Here is a 15,513-nt window from a genome sequence, read left to right on the forward strand (position 1 = left end):
ACTGATATGAAGCAGGACTAACTACCCTGTAGCCAGTTAATAGGTTTTAGAAGAGTGTCAGAGCAGCGCCTGCAGATTTGATAGTGTTTAGGGGATAATGAGTCTTGAAGCAATTTCGGTTCTGGTAGCTATGCAGCATGATGGTAGCCTACGTGTCAAAAGGACAGAAGCAATGGTGCACTAAGAAAGCAATTAACAGCAGGGAATAAAATAAAGTAATCAGAGGATCGACTTAATTCTGTACTCTCCTTTTGTCCATGTTCTGGACAAATTACACTTGCTTTTCCTTTCCAGTGACTGCTGTGTTAATGTACGCAACATCAGCAGCGGTACATGAACTTGTAACATCAGTAGTGGCGTAAGCACTGTTTGCTTTGGCCCAAATTACAGGACATTGAAAAGCAAAGTGAAAAAGAAGGACCATTCTTTTCTTCTAATGCAGTATTAATTGTCCCCCCCCCCAGTATGTTCTAGAGAGTCCCTCTTGCAAAGCCCAGGATTAAATTTCACGTTCATAGTTGTCCTAAACCAAGATACTACCCTTCGACTTTTTTATTTTTTATTCTTACTGGACATATCAAAGCATTTTGATCAGGCCAAGTCACTGAACTGAGGACTGCCAAAGTAAATAGAAAAGTTTAAATTACTGCAGCAAAGGGACGAAAATTTCAGCCAGGACCCGACTTATGGGGATTTCCAAGCTATTCTATAGGGCTCCAGTATATAAATTTTCTAGATTTGACTTACCCATCAGTTTTGATTATCCTGCTGATTTATTGCTGATTACCAAGGTCATCTCCACATTCAAAATGCAATTTATCTTGTCATAAATGTTACTGATGGGGTTTCTCAGAGACTCGGGCCAGCCTCCAGCTCTCAACATTTTGAAGCTGCTGGCGAGGAGCCCACTGGCCCCTGCTGCACCAAGCAAATACCCAGGGGTCCGCTGGGACCCGTGGATGCCAGTGAAAACTTTGCTCTCTCAAGCCACCTCACAGGCTGGTGGCTGAGAGAAATTGGTGGCTGCAGCCCCTGCTATGTACCCTGTAACTCCCTAAAATGAACCCAGGGGTGAAAGCAAAGCCAAATCCATCCTGAGGGATGGCAACGCCTGTCCCATCACACCCCCAGCATCCAAAGTTGTGTGACACAGACTTGCACATTATTCCCTCCTGACTGGTCAAGAGGTTCTGGTTTTACACCAAAACATTCATTAAATTATGTAAAATACTCAAAGTTCAGCTTATTTGTTGCCTCACACTTCAGGCAACGGGCTCTTTATCTGAATGTGTTCATTTCTCGAGCTAATAAATATTTTTAACATAAAGTATTACCTCCTTCGGATTTTTGGAAACCAACCAAAAACTAAACACATCCGTTTCCTATTGTTGGTTTGGAGATATTTTAGGGCCCCATCTTTATTTTTAACCATGACTTTTTTTCCCCTTATCCAATGGTGGAAAAAAATTAGGAGTCAACAAGAAAGCATAGGCAACAGCATACTTCACTTTTCTCTAGGTGGAAACTTGTAAACAAACAAATAAACAAAAACAAAACCCAGGCCAAACCTGGAAAACAAAGCATTTACTTGTTAAAGAAAAAATAAATCTCAAACAGCAAAGGAAAAAGATCACATGAATATTTCAAAATCAAAGTGTTTTCTAAAAAATGTCAAAAATAAAGACTGAAAATCTTGGGGTCAGAAAGGTTTAGAAAAAAAGATGCCCCAAGAATCAGGAAAAAAACCCTGGGTTTGTGAGTGTTTGCTGCCTTCATATGAGCAACCAGAGTTTTGCCAGCACATAGAAGTCTTGGAGACACTTCATCTGGCACAACATCTTCAGTTCATAACTGCACCTGCACTGATTGTAAAGATGGAATTGTGCTCTCCACAAAACCCTGTCACTCTCTGAAGAGTCAAGGTCATTCCCATGGGGCAGAAGAGGGGTGTCTGAACTGGGCAAACCAGGACATTGCCAGCTGCTGTGACAGGGAAAACTCCCATGTGCAATATCAGTCCAAGTCTTACGAGGCACGTTACCAACAAGCTGAACTGCAGGTGGGCATGAAGAGCAAGCACTTGTGAGTAAGTGGTAGTTACTGGCCAGACACTGAGGAACAGTTGTCCTGAAAGAAGAAGAAAATGAAACAGGAGCCATAGCCGCTGATGTCATCCTCAACTCTTGCACTGGGAGTGCAGCAGAACCAGCAAACTTTGATCAAACACTGCCCGCCGCAGTTAAATGAGGGGAGGACTTTGTATCCCTTTCTCACTTCTCAGGAGCAACATTCAGAGAAATGTGAAACACCTACTTGGCTGCAGAGATGGCTCACAACAAGCTTGAAAACCCTCTTAGGAAATGCATGGTAAGGAATGGACAGAATAAGGGTTATTTATTCTGATAATTAGTTGTGTCCCCATTTGCCCAGTTGCAGTCCAATTTGTGGGTTTGGCAAGATTGTTGTAGGGCTGGCTGTTTGTTCTGCCTGACTAAAAGGGATATTCCTGACTTTTAGGAAGAAGATTGCACTTCAAAACTAGTTGAATAGATAATGCTTTAAAAACATTAATTTTTTTCTAATGTGGCATGTGTTTCTTCCTTCCCTGCTTTCTGTTCTTTAAATGCCTGTGGAATAAGACAGAGGAGGTTAGTGGCAAACACTCCCAGCAAAGGGTTAAGGGCAATGGCCCTGCATTTTGCACAAACTCCCACTTTGGAGAGGAGGGACTGATCTCTGAGCCCAGCTTCCTCACCAGGATTACCAATAGCCTCTCAGGACTTTCACCCCCACAAGCGCTAAGGGTTTTGAGACCTTTCCCCATTGCACAAGTCCTGTTTTTGTTTCCTGAAGGAAGGTCCTATTTTGTAGCCCCTGAATGCTTTTGACCCTTGCATGGTATCATGAAATAGTGCATTTTAGGATCACAAGGTACAAAGAATATGAAGGCTGATAGGGAACTGAGATGATAAACTCAAATTTGTTTCATTGGGAAATTAGGATGCAATGCCCCTATCAGTACAAGGCTATACCTCTTCATGCCTCTGTTTAGAGTGTCAAAGAGCAAGAGAGATCAAATGAGTAAGCAAGTGAGAGAGAGATTAACGAAAACAATATACAGGAGCCTAAATTGAAACATCATTTTTCACAGGAAGAAGGCTTTGGCAGGGCTTATGCTGTTTCTGATGTAGTGTCTCCAGTCGGCCCCAGGAAAAGTTGGCTGCAGTTTCTCAGAACCTGCCTTTTGGGACTCAGCGACTGCTTTTCTTCCCACAGATCTGATTAAGCTAATTGCACATTTTCTTTAATTAGAAGAACAGAGGTCATTTATCTGCAAATGGCCTGGAAAAAAATGGATGTTGTTTTAATGTGGCTTCCCCCCTTCCCTTAATTCTTGCTTTTACTAAGGTGTTTGGCGTCTTTTCACTCTGCTGCTTTCAGCTACCCCATTTTGTAAGGGCTAGGTCCGCCAGACCTGGCATCCCGACAAATTCTTAGGGAGCTTATGAGACTGTTTTATGGGATCCAGTCACAGGGATTTATACTGTGAGGAAAACCTAGAGCTGAAGAGATCCTCCTCCAGCTGCAGTCTGAACTGAAGTGTAAGTGAACTGAGACTATATTTTTGCTTTTTTTAAAATCGTCTGCTAAGCCTGTCCTGCTTAACAAAGCACTCAAGTGCCATGTCAGAGAGGGTCTGTAAGATAAAAATGGGGTGATGGGGACCCAGATTAGGGGTGCCCTCCAGGCTGCAGGGACTTTGAGGTGAAATGAGAACTACAGCGGGAATCTTACTACCCCTATTTGACATGGTAAAGACTCCCTGAAACAGGATAAATGACAGCACCTTCAGACTTTTTCAAAGGTCTCATGCCAAAGGTGTATGCTCTCAAACCTGCCTTAAAGACAAGCCTCTATACCCAGATGTTTTGCAGAGTTGGATGTGGCAATCACAGAGCTATGTATGAGCCAGCAGCAGGAGTATGGAAAAAAAAGAAAGTACATTTCAGTGATTCCTCAACTTCTGCGCTGCCAAAATTTCAATCTCAAGAAGGCTGTCAAAAGCAGATCTTCCATCACACTATCCCTATTTGTTCTGTAAACCAAATAAAGAGGACGCACAGGACATTCAAGGGCAAAATGTCCCTCTCATCAAGCAGTGAAAAATGCTCAAAAAAGGCAAGGAATTAATGTGTGGGGGGTGAGATGGGTGAGGAGAAGGGAAGCTGCTAGAAATGTGGTTTAGGGGATTTCCTTGAGCAGTGGACAACTCATCTGGATCTCTGCAATGTCTGGTATGTGCTCCATCTCCTGCAAACTGCAGTGACTTTGAAGACCTGAACAATGGAGAGCAATCAGTACCACTGTATGCCAGCACCACTATGGTACTATACCTGCTGCTGCTGAACACCCTAGAGTACTTATATAGGGTTCAAACCATCACATTATCCTGGGTTCACTGGCTCTCTATCCGACTGAGTTGTCAATATGGCAAGGAACAAGCACAACAAAGACTTTTAATTTTGCCTTGGAAGGTAGCAATGAATATTTTGTTAGTTGTTCCTCTCTCCCTGCCTGGAGATGGTTATTACTGACTTGTTGCCCAGCAAATGATCAAGGTGAAGATCCCACCAGGCTCAGGGATATTAAAAAGGAGAGATGAGGAAGCTGATCTGTATGGTCACAGCAGTGGCAGCACACCCAACTGCCCTCACCTCCCTACTCACTGCCAGGGACCCTCGGGCCTCTGTACAACTGTCACCCTTTTCTCTTTCCAAAGAAGGTGCTGGGATTTTAATACACCAAAGTGGCACCAAACAGCAAAAGAAATGGTCTTTATCATACAGAGTTTGCCACAAAGTAAATACTGACATCTGTCAGCAGTCTCTGACCACTGCTGCATCTGGTGCCTCCCAGTGCAACAGGAACAGCTGTCCCACAGTAAGACGATGTGCTCAGCTGGACCTGGAAAGTCCTGGCCTTGGCCCCTGGGATTAACCCACATGGGTTCGTTCACCCCATGGTGAGGTCTTGCCTGGTGCTGTGTGTATGTGCGGTAAGGGGTTATGGCACAGACATGACCACAGCCTGTGTCTACCCTGTGTAATGTCAGAGGATGTTTCCACATGGATAGAGCATCACCCACCCTCTTTGTGCCATCCACAGACTATCCATAATCTCTGTGCTCCTCGTGCCTCATGTCAGCTGGTAGTCTGGCTGAGATATACCGTGAGCTTGTCTCTACAATTGCATTTTCATATTTATCTGGCCTGGACACCAGAGGCAGGCTACGCACACACATCTGCACCCATCCCTGTTCATAGTGTCCTCTCTCTCCTTTTTCCCTCTCTGTGACCTACCACAGAGACATGCCATATGCTTCTCTGACCAACCATTGCAAAGGTGCTTAGCAAAATTAAATGAAAACCCTTCTTCTCCATGGAAAGGCAGAGTCAGCATCCTGCAGCAGCCGAATTTTCCAGGCAAGGCAAGTTTTTGCAAGCAAGCAGGGAGGTGAAGCTGTGCTGGCATTTGCTCTTCGTGCCTGGTGTGTGCAAAGTCCCTCTGGATGCATCCCGTTGGGAAGGCAGATGTGGCAGAGGAGGCTGGCAGAGGGATCTATGATTAACCTCTTCCCTATGGGCTGGGAAGAGGTTAATAACAGAGCAGGGCAGAAGAGGCCATTGGGCAAAAGATGTTGCTGGCTCACGTCTGGATGTTTTAGTGTAGAGCTGTCATGAAGCCTCGCAGAGCTGAAGAGTCCCTCAGTGGTTCCTATGGCTTTAAAGTGCCCGGGATGATTTAGTGGAGGGGAGGGATTCCTGATCAGAGAAGTGCCTTTTACTTTTTTTTTTTTTTTTCCCCAAACATGTCGCTGATCAAAGCGGTGCCAGGGAGGCTAGGAAGAGCAGGATCCTAATGGATCAGCTGTGTAAAACATGTCAGCAGACAAGCCCCAGTTCCCAATGTGTCTCTCAGGGAACAGCTCACAGATTAGAAAGAAAACACACACACACACACACACACACACACACACACACACACACACACACACACACACACACACACACACACACACACGCAGGCACAAACCCTCCCACTGACCTCGTGTCAAGAAGTTAAGTGTTATTTGGAAGTGATTGCAGTCAGCTTTTTTTTTTCATTATAAAAACCAAAAAGTTGTTTTCCCAAATATCCAACAATAATTCAAGAAATGATGGAAAGATTTATACAAGTTAGACAATGACTTATTTGAGGCAAACTGAAAACATTTGGTAGAAGAGGGCATTGGACTCTATTGTTATCCAAATGAATCAGACCCCCCACTTACAGGCAGCCTTCCCTCCCCACTACCCTTACAGCCATGACATATGTGGATTTGCATGACCCTATCACTGCTTCATTTTGAAAAACTTTTGGCAAGGTGTTGAAAAAAATTTTTTTCAGTAGGCAACCTGTTAAAAAGGCAGGTTTCCTCTCTATTGTTTTAGAGAGGAAATAAAAAAAAAGGGAAGATTATGTTAAAACCAGAGACAGAAAGAAGAACTTTTGAATGAGCGAGGCAGTAAGTAGCGATTAGAGATATATACACATGAAAGGTGGTTTTACATAAATGTTGATAAAAATGGTGTAAGAGTGCCCTGATATTGCTTGCTAATCCGTTGTTTAAAATGGGCTGCAGAGTTTTGCAGGAATTGTACTTGTTGCACAGAAAAATTAGGCTTTAATTCTGTAAGACTTCCCTTTGTAACCTGAGTGGAAAGGACGTGTTGTTAGCTAGGTGGGCAGCGTGAACCAGAAATGCTGACTGCACTCAGAACACCTCTTCTGTTGGTTTGGCCCTTGGCACTAATCTTATCTTTAATTATGGGTCCAGATTGGCCTGAATCCAGTAGGGTTGTGAACAGAGCATGACAGGACAACCTGCATAGGGAGTAAACTTGAGAGGATGGACCGAGTTTCAGATCACCTTCTGCAACACTGGTGTTCTGCTTGTACTCACAGGTCCTCTTTTCTAGTGCATAAGTGATGTGGTGACAATGAAAAGCAAAGTCTCCTCTTCAGTCACTGCAGAAGCATGAAAATAAAAACTCTTCTGCTTCAGGAGGTCATGTCATGCTACACCACAAGGTAGAGATAAGATGGTAAATAGAATAGAATAGAATAGGGAAATGCAACCTTTATCTAGTCCAACTGCCTGACCACTTCAGGGTTGACCAAAAATTAAAGCATATTATTAAGAGAATTATCTTTTCAGAGAGAAAAGCATTGTATAACTGAGAGTCTTTAACTATCACCTTCTCCCTTCCTCCTTTGTGGGAGATTTATCCCACAGACCACACCACAGTTTGCTGCCTTTAGAGATAGGAACCCTCACAGGGCATTTTTCTTTAATATCCCCTTAACTATGTGCTTTTTGTATCATCCTGACCTTAACTAGAGCTGTGGAACAAAGCTAAGGGTTTCTGCATGCCAGAAAATATGAAGAGGTAGTTATTTGATAAAGTAGCTGAAAACCTGGGGTTACATAAATAAAGGAGTTCACTTCACACAAGTATCAGCATTTCCACTAGAGTTAATCTGTTATGATAGCTTTAATCTCAGGCTGAGAGAAAAAGCCACCCAAACCAAAACAGCCTGTAGAAATATACAATGGCATATAATTATTTGTTTCATATTTTGTACACATTAAGTATAGCAAGATTTCTTATGAGGTGTATATTGATTTATGATTACATCTTTCAGTGTATCTTGTATCTGCATACAGTTTCTAGGTTTCTTTTTTACAGCTTTCCTGCAATTTAGTATATTTTGATGAGTTATGAGCCCAGTTTTATCTGAGGAATGTTCTCCAAGGAGCATGAGAGGCAAATATCCTCCTCTGCCTGGATGGGGAACAGCAGCTGGGACACCATTCCAGGCAGCCATGCAGCACACACCGGGACACAGAGCATGGCCACAGGAACTGCTTGGATGCCAGGCTGTCCCACACCGAGCTTTCTCTCCAGAGCATGGTATTTCATGGTGGATGTAGATTCAGAGCTGACGTCCCACACCTCTGTAGTGTCTGGCAGTGAAACACCCTGTCTGTCCTGCTCTCAGGGGTGCAGGGACAGGGAGGATGAGCAGCCACCTCACTGTGGTCACTCCCCCCTGTAGCTGTGCTCCAGCCACCTGCCACAAAGGTGAAGTGGTGTCGGACAGTTTTCCACCTTGGGGTGGGGCTATGATGACTTGAGGAAGGCCTGGAGGAGCGAGGGAGGGAAAGAGAGGGCAGAGTTCTGTGGAGCAGAAAAGGCTCCTCTGGAGTTTCAGTTTTCAGCAGCAAGGTCTTGGCTGTGAGGGTCTAATGTGAGCAAATGCTGGCAGCAGGGATGGCTGATGCATCTCTGTGTGCTCGTGCATCTTCAGGAGGCAGTTTTGGCCACACCACAGGAAGAGATGATGGGGTGGTAGCAAGCCAGTCACCAGGTACCTGGGCCACACTCCAAGAGAAGCTTAAGCGGATGGGTTGGCAAAATCTAGGGAAGCTTGAGCAGCAGCATAGGGGAAAAGAAGCAGCTTGGCCAACTGGGTCATGCTTTAGTCTTTTGGATCTTTTGAAAAGTTTGAGCTGGGCAGTGGGGACCACCTGTGGTTCAAGGTAGTGATCAATCAGATCTCTTCTGCCTCTGCCTCTCTCCTCCACTGTTGGGTGTTTGGGCCTCCTGCTAAAGAGGAGATTAAATCCTATAAAAGTGTTTGGTATAGGTTTTTTTTTCCCCATCAGAAGAGATTTTCCTCTCATTTTGATAATCTACTTTTGGTGTGATAATTAACACTGTGTGCTATGAGTGAACATCAGTGTACTCTTAACAATAACTGGAGGTCAATTCATCAAACACAAATCTCTATTTAAAATGCAGCTTTATCATCATAGCAAAAATATTGACTATAAGTGAGCACCATGAAAAAATAAGAAGAGAGATGCTCCCTGCTTCATCTCTTTCCAGTCCTGATTACACTTTAACCAGTTTGCCACTTGATCTTCATCCTTGGAATAATCGTGCTAATATCAGTATTTCTACTTAGCTTAAAATAAAGTACCTTCTAATGCATATAATACTAATGATCACTTTCTGCATTCAGATGAAGCATTTGCTTGCTCAAAGCATGTTGCCAAAACCTCTTCCATTTATCAAAAGGCTGGCAAAATCCCTTGCTCCCATGAAAGGTGACATGGTGGCCCTTCTTCCAAGTAGGAGCTAGCAAAGGGCAAGTCCACGAAGTTCTGTGAGTTTGGCTTTTGAGATTATGGAATCTTATACATTAAAAAGAGCTCTAAGATCACCAAATCTGACTGTTAACCCAGCACTGCCAAGTTCCCCACTAAACCATGCCCCCAAGAGCCACATCTATTAAATTCCTCCAGACACGCAACTCAACCACTTATCTGGGTAGTCTGTTCCAATGCTTGACAAGATGATGAAAGTTCGAATAAGGAGCTGGCTTTGACTTTAGCCTTTGGAGATGGCACAATTAGCTTGGAGGTTCAGATCATGGTGGTGAAGACACTGCTTCTGCAGCAGTTCCCCTGCCTCTGGGAACTGGCCTTTCCTTTCTGAGGTAACCGCAGTGATTGCAGAAGAGGCAGCGGGTGATTTACAGCAGCCTGTGTGAGAAGAGAACAAGGATATGCATCTGCAAATAAACGCTAATGAGATGTTAAGATTATGAAAAGCCAGGAAATTCCAGAAGTTGAGGCTGCTACAGCATCATTAGTTCTCCTGCAGTGCTGTCCTTATCCGGCAGGGAGGGGCCTGGGCATACTCCCGGCCAGGCTAGTGCCACTGAGCTAAAGGCAGGCGGCCTCCCTGATCGATTGCTTCCCTGCAACTGAAGGAATTACCCCTATGCTGGGCAAAATGACACCTCGAACAGGATGAAGCTGTGCTGGGAAAACAGAGGCTGTGCATCACCCCAGAGGCAGTGCCAGGAAGCCATGTGACTGGTGGCAACTGGGGGATGGGGTAAACAGCACTTTGCCTCATCTTCAAACAGTTATAAGTGAAGTCTCACTGGTTGTGATCCCTATCATTGCAGAACTGCATCAGCAACCAAATTGTCATTGCTTTCAGCATGTGATCCCTTTGGATGGGGAGTATGAGGGAGGAGGAAGGTCTATCAGCTGTCACAGCAATCAGAGCAAAAAAAGGACATACTGAGTGAGTTCCACAGCGAGCAGGGGCAGACAGGGCACATGCAACAATCAATGGCATGGTTTTTCAGCAGGATGGTAGTGAAACTGTGCTTGGGGCTGGAAAAATGTCTGGTAGGGATGAGAGATGGAGATGTGACAACCAACTCTGTCAAGAGCTCCTTTAATTCTTGGCCCTGTGTGATGAAACAGCCCTGGATGTGCCTTGGTGTTGGGTTTTACAGCCTAACACTTTCTGTGACCTGTGCAAACCTGGCAAGCATGTCTTTGCTTGCAGAATCCACCCAATGCTGAATAGCAGTATCCTTGGTGAGGGTTTTAATGTTCAGCCCCAGCCAATGGTCCCGCCAGCAGACAGCATGGCCTGTGCAAAGACGCAGCCTCAGGACATAACCTCCTTCTCCTTTGGTTCCACATAGTCTCTTAGAGAAGAATTATTGCATCCTACAAGACCTTCTCCTGACTTTCTGTTAACCTGTTACCCAGGCTTGGTTGAAGACCAACTTCATGTCCGAGAAGAGAAATGGCTCAGCAGCCAGAGGGGTGTCTGTTCTCTGCAAAACAGTGAATGGAAATATTTGACTTAACCTGACCCACAAATTGAAAGAGCATCCTGAAAACAAAAGCTGGAACTAAAAATATGCAATCCCATTGATGCGCTATTTTTCTCCCTGTACAGGAGAAATTGTTTGCATCCTGAGCTGTTGCTTTTTGGGTTGGGATAATTTGTTCATAGAGGTAGGGGCAGGAGTATGTGCATGTAGTAAATTTCCCACCCCTACCCCCCCCCCTTTCTTTTTTTTATGGATAAACATAAAGGCAACTGAAAGACTGAAGGACATGTGTAAGAATATTTCTATTGGCAGAGATTACTGACACATTGCAGAGCTGGATATTTTACAATGTTTGTTCAAACCAGTTCAGCCCTGGTGTGAACTGACTTCACAGACAGGGACAGGACTGTACCCCAATTGGGGAAGAGCTACCTCCACTCAGGTTCAGAGCACTAGGGATATACGTCTCGAAAAGACTTTAGAAATACCTGCTGTAAACTGCCAAAGACAATTCTCTGGGATACGTAAGAACTGTTCCTTCCTAAGCACTTGACTGGCAGCACACAAGACAGTAAACTGCCCATGAAAACATCATGGACGTGGGGTGCAGGGGAGCAAGTGGCATTTTGAAGGGGATGTATGGCTCCTGTATAGCTAAAATGATACTAATACCTTTTTACAGACATGGGAGTAAGCACAGGACTTGGATTTAGGATGATCTGGCCTCCTAGTCCTCCTAAATGTTGCAGCAGGATAGGAGAAGGTATAGAGACAGTGAGAGCCTGAAAGTGCATTAAAATACCATTCAGATGTGTAACGGGATCACAAGAGGTATCAAGGTTGCACAAAGAAACAAGATCCAAACAGGGGCTAATCCAATATTGTAGCAAAAACCTGACAAAGTGTTTCTCTTAAGATATTAACAACGAAATATTAATTAAGAAGAAATATCTTGACGGGACAGTTAAAGGAGATTTAAGCCAGTACAAATTATTTAAGCATTAATGATGAAATGCTGTTAGGAATAGGAGAGTTAAATATGCAGAAGCTGCAGTGAGGAGCCGTAGAGGAGACAAGACTTACAGACCCCTTTTCCCTAGAGTTTTGGGCTGGGAAGGGGCCTCCACTCCCTACATGAGTGACTGGGGAGTGGTGAGTGCTTTCCAAATTAAATGCTAAACTAAGTCCCCTGAAAAGTGGGGGCCTCAGGTAGCACAGGAGGTCTAGCAGGACCAGCCTGAGTAAAGGAGAAAGGAACTTTGCGTGCCTAGAAATGCTGAGGAACAAGCCTTCAGACAAACCTTCACCCCTCCATAACCTACCCCCCACCAACCCAACCCCAGCCCCCATCTCTTCCCGAGTTATTCATGTCCAACAAGGCGAAAAGGTTCTGTTTGGCTGTGGCTCAGCAGATTACCACTACATTTAATAGCTGTTTTTGGTATGATGCCGTTCACCTTATCTCCTTTCTCCTTTGACTCGGCCTTTGAACACTAATCCACCTTCTAGTGCAGCCTGCACCCTGCTTGATCTTTGTGTGCCATGAATGCTTACGGTTCCAAGGATTTTAGGAGTGGTGTCTTTGCTGCTTGGGTCCATGCTGTTGCAGCACTGAAGACACGTGGATCTGCTAGCTCACATTGCTTACTCCTGGGTTTACCCATGTAATGAATCAGTTTTCCTTCCAAGAGCCAAGTTCTGATCTCAAGCTTTGATTCAGACCCTTTTTCTTTTTCTTTTTCTTTTTCTTTTTCTTTTTCTTTTTCTTTTTCTTTTTCTTTTTCTTTTTCTTTTTCTTTTTCTTTTTCTTTTTTTATTTTTCTTCATATATATTTATTTGCAGGGCAGTGCAGTACCTGGAAGGACTAGACAGCATGAAAGTCTTTCCATGAATAGCCCAAACACATACATATTTACTTTCCCCTTGCACATACACACACACACAGAGGAGCAGAGTTCAACAGCCTAGTTCTACCAGTGTTTAAAGCCATTTGGCCCCTTTTAAGCCTTTAAATAAAATCTGTTGTGTGCATGTGTAGTTGGTTTTTTTCCTTTGCCCCACTTCTTAGGAAGGAAAGCAAATGTTTCTGGCACTCTGCTGCTGGATTGCTTGCATATTTGCTTGAGGAAAAAAAATTATAAAAGATGTTTGGCATAGTTTTCATTCAAAAAGGAATCCAGTGCCAGATCCAAGCATTGAAAACAAATGTGTGGCTTAACTGTCATTTACTCCAGGATCATGGGAACGGCTGCCTGGTTTTCCAAATGAGCAGCCGCTAGCTCTCCCGCCGTATATGAAGCACACTGACTTGACCAGCTTGATGCAGCTTGAACATCACTGCTGCGCCTCTGTGTGACAGCCCGAGTGCTGATGTCAGCACGGCCACGTCTCCACTGCCATCCGGGCTGACGAGCTGTCACACACTCTCTCTGGTGCTGGTGAGAAATCCTCCCCTCGCCTTTTGATGTGCTGTGAGGAGACAATGTGTATTTGTCCTAATAATGTGAAGTTTCAATGTGAATTGCTCCCCTGGCTGATGGCACTGATGAAGCGTCATCCTGGGGCTTCAGGCATTTGGCTGGCAAATTGTTCTGTGGGTGACATAAGTGATGAGAAACATTTGATGTCACCCAAATCCCCACCTCCCTGTGGTGCGCAGAAGCTCTCACAGCAGGTCAGGCCTTTGCTGCCATCACCACTGGTCCCAAGAAGCTCTGTGGTGACAGAGAAGAACCCTGACCCTGCGCACTACCCTCATCCCTAATATCCTCCTCAGCCTCTTGGAATAACACACATTTTATGGTGGAGGGGGAAGCTCACCCCAGTCCATATCTGAGGAGCAATGAAAGACGATCGTAGGGCATCTGAAACTGGCATGAAATGGCACCTTTCCTATCTTTATCTATAAAATGAGTCTAGGATCAGCTCAAAGCTCTGATCTTCAGGGTTAACCACATGGGTCCTGGCCCCACATTCCTAATGCAGCATTGCTCCCAGAGGTGCAGTCACAGAGGCACCTGGCCAGGTGCACCCTGCGGTTCAGTGTCTGTCTGCTATACTTTAATCAAAGAAGGTTGCTTTGGATTTCACCAGCATTTTTGTGAAAGGAATATTTGGTCTGCAAGGCATGCATGTAGTCCTCTGGCAGCCGTCAGCTCTGCTGTAATGCCCAGCTTTTACTGACTTATGTGCAGAACTCGGCAAGGACCTGAGCTCTTATCCAAGGGCAGTGAAGCAGGAGCTAGCTTTAGAGACGTGGTGATAAAATAGAAAATTATGTACAAAGTAAAAGGGTCAAACCCCTAATCTGAAGTGTTCTAGTCAGCTTGCCATGTTGGGTGTTCCTCCTAGATCAGAGATAACCCCATTTCCAAAGAGTTTGGGAGAAGTTGTTCAGCAGAGAGGAAAAAAAAACTAAAAAAAATAACCAAAAACAAAAAAATGCCCCCAACTCATAAAAACAAAAGCAGAGTCAGTGACTCCAGAAAACAGCTCTTAGCCTGTCTGTTCCAGTCTGAAATAAAGTCATCCCTCTTAATTCCCAGCGCATATTGTTCCTACCAAAGAGCAAAACCTTAGGAGGAAATCACATCAGTGAAGGCAACGCCAGCTCCTTTGTACTATTTTTCAACCCTGCCTTGGGAGCCAATAATCTGTCATCCCTTGAATAAACAAGCACCTTATCATATCACAAACATTTATTTAACCCTTTTCTCCTGAGCTTTTACCAGCCAAGCAAAGTGGCTGGGGAGGGGTGTGGGTAGCCCTATCCCTAGACTGCTCTGGCAGAAAGGACAAATTTCCTGTGTATTACACCCAATCTGTAAAGTGTCAGGCTGCCCTTCTTCAGCCTCCATGAAAAGCAGCAGCTTGAATCCCTGCATTTCACATAGCACAATCAAATTTTCCTGTCCCTCCACTGTTCCATCCCTCCCCCGGTACATTAACGCCTCCCTCCCTGGAGACATACTCTTGATTCCATCTGAGGGTCCATCCAAATGGAGACAGATTTAATTTCTTGGAGGTTAGGGGGAAAAGGGGGGTGGCAAGGAGAGTGTTTACATTTCTTCTTTTAACAAGAGACTGTGATGAACAGAGCTTTTGATTCCAAGTTGCAGAGGGCTTTTTTTTAAGAGATATTCTTTGACTCTGACATCATCAGAAAATGGAATCAGCGAAGTATGTGCATTTCCTCAGCTCCCACAATATCCATTTTCTCTCAGTGGATGTTTCTTGTTTTTCTTTTCCAGTGTTGCTCCCACACAATGGAGCCAATTTTTGTTCAGGACAAAGAAAATATAAACAGAGCGTGGATTTGGAATATGAGCAAGGCCTCCAAGCTTACAGAAATCTTCAGCCATGGGGAAGAGCCATGCTATGTTAACCATCTGCCAATAAAGCCTGGCTAACCAAGTGCCGGCCAGTGTCCCTAGTCACTTTGCTGGTGCCTCCAGAAGGCTGCAAATGCTGATGGGCAAGACTGGTGCTACCAATGAAATTCTTGATTTAGACTCTGTGGAGTCCCTGAGCATTTGAAGAGCATGCCTTGCAGGTGAGGTTGGCTGACCAAAGCATGTGGGCAGGCAAAGCCTTTTCTCCTCTCTACTGTAGGGTATCATAAACATTGAGTTAACCAGGCAAAGTCCAGCCATCAGAGGAGAATAACCCCACAGGGAAGAGAGTCTTTTACTCCCCTTCCCATAGGGCTTGGCACATTTACCCTCCTAGACATTTGTGAACTAGTACATGACATGAAAAAA

At 44.5% G+C, this 15,513-nt stretch overlaps 1 long non-coding RNA gene across 1 annotated transcript; it reads left to right on the forward strand.

Moving 5' to 3' along the window:
- Positions 1 to 2,264: 2,264 nt before the first annotated feature.
- On the forward strand, positions 2,265 to 15,276 carry LOC108505292. Its single transcript, XR_001877451.1, has 3 exons — positions 2,265 to 2,367; positions 12,988 to 13,191; positions 15,004 to 15,276. It is a non-coding gene; the product is annotated as an uncharacterized LOC108505292 (long non-coding RNA).
- Positions 15,277 to 15,513: the final 237 nt, after the last annotated feature.

Source organism: Lepidothrix coronata, unplaced genomic scaffold (genome assembly GCF_001604755.1).
Source record: "Lepidothrix coronata isolate B3197 unplaced genomic scaffold, Lepidothrix_coronata-1.0 Scaffold6, whole genome shotgun sequence".
NCBI classification, from domain to species: domain Eukaryota; kingdom Metazoa; phylum Chordata; class Aves; order Passeriformes; family Pipridae; genus Lepidothrix; species Lepidothrix coronata.